Here is a 1903-nt window from a genome sequence, read left to right as displayed (position 1 = left end):
CCATAGCTGGAACCCAGGCAGGTGCTGCCACTCCTGGTCAGAGTGGACCTGGGAGCAATGGTGATTACTCCACTTTCCCCAATACTCAAGTCCTCCTGGACCAGAGACTCACCACCGGTTGCAGTTTAAAGTCATACCCAGGACTAAAAGAATAGAATTGAATCGATTTCAAACTCACACACAACAACAGTGGCCAGTATGAACTACAGCCTCATGGAGGCTCATCTCATCTCCTCTAGCCGCTTTATCCTGTTCTACAGGGTTGCAGGCAAGCTGGAGCCTATCCCAGCTGACTACGGGCGAAAGGCGGGGTACACCCTGGACAAGTCGCCAGGTCATCACAGGGCTGACACATAGACACAGACAACCATTCACACTCACATTCACACCTACGCTCAATTTAGAGTCACCAGTTAACCTAACCTGCATGTCTTTGGACTGTGGGGGAAACCGGAGCACCCGGAGGAAACCCACGCGGACACGAGGAGAACATGCAAACTCCACACAGAAAGGCCCTCGCCGGCCCCGGGGCTCGAACCCAGGACCTTCTTGCTGTGAGGCAACAGCGCTAACCACTACACCATCGTGCCGCCCCTCATGGAGGCTATTTTATTTTATTTTAGACAACTTGTCTCGGGGCAGCACGGTGGTGTAGTGGTTAGCGCTGTCACCTCACAGCAAGAAGGTCTGGGTTCGAGCCCCGTGGCTGGCGAGGGCCTTTCTGTGCGGAGTTTGCATGTTCTCCTCATGTCCGCGTGGGTTTCCTCCGGGTGCTCCGGTTTCCCCCACAGTCCAAAGACATGCAGGTTAGGTTAACTGGTGACTCTAAATTGAGCGTAGGTGTGAATGTGAGTGTGAATGGTTGTCTGTGTCTATGTGTCAGCCCTGTGATGACCTGGCGACTTGTCCAGGGTGAACCCCGCCTTTCGCCCGTAGTCAGCTGGGATCGGCTCCAGCTTGCCTGCGACCCTGTAGAACAGGATAAAGTGGCTACAGATAATGAGATGAGACAACTTGTACAGAGCCCTGCGATAACCTGGCGACTTGTCCAGGGTGAACCCCACCTCTCACCCATAGTCAGCTGGGATAGGCTCCAGCTTGCCTGCGACCCTGTAGAACAGGATAAAGCGGCTACAGATGATGGATGGATGTCTTATACAGTGTGCTTGCAATTTATATAATTTACCTTAATTTCTCCTAGAGGGCACTAATGAGTCAAAATATTGGAAAAAGAAAGCGTTTCATCAGAGTTTGAATAGAATGAGTTCTGTGATCTTTGATAGTTTTATTTTATTTTGGAACGTGTCAGAAATGAATAAAGCTCTAATTTTAAAGTGCAAGACAGAGTACACTATTTGCTTTACACTGCGTGTGTGTGTGTGTTTGTGTGTGTGTGTGTTTCTGACAATGGAAACAGGATGTTAGCAAGAACAGCTGACCACAGAGTTGAGACGACGCCTTCACTGTTAAATCTGCTATTCTGAGATGTGCAGCTCTTACTGACCATCGCGTTGGAAGGCGAACCCAGAGTTTCATCAATATTTTAACGAACTGTAACAGTCTGTCATCGCTTATGACAGTTTGCAATAAATAAAACATCTCTGTCTGCAAACAGTACATGAGAAAAACAAAAACTTATCACACAGACATCTGGTTGTTGGAAGGAATGAACACTCAGGAAATAAATATTGAAGTGTGAGAGTTTCAGCATGTTTATGATGGTAGTTTTCGGGGACACACACATCGAGCACGTCTCTTTTTGCAGAGTGTTGCAAAAGAACTCATTGGGGTTATACAGGATGTACAAATGCCGGAACTTGGAGATGTTAATTACGTCACAAGCAAATACGCAGGAAGGGGGTGTTACGTGACATGAAAGGAGCTGTACGCTGTCGTTGTTTTA

The sequence above is a fragment of the Neoarius graeffei genome, chromosome 10 (assembly GCF_027579695.1).
Source record: "Neoarius graeffei isolate fNeoGra1 chromosome 10, fNeoGra1.pri, whole genome shotgun sequence".
NCBI lineage: Eukaryota > Metazoa > Chordata > Actinopteri > Siluriformes > Ariidae > Neoarius > Neoarius graeffei.
This window is presented reverse-complemented; position numbering follows the sequence as displayed.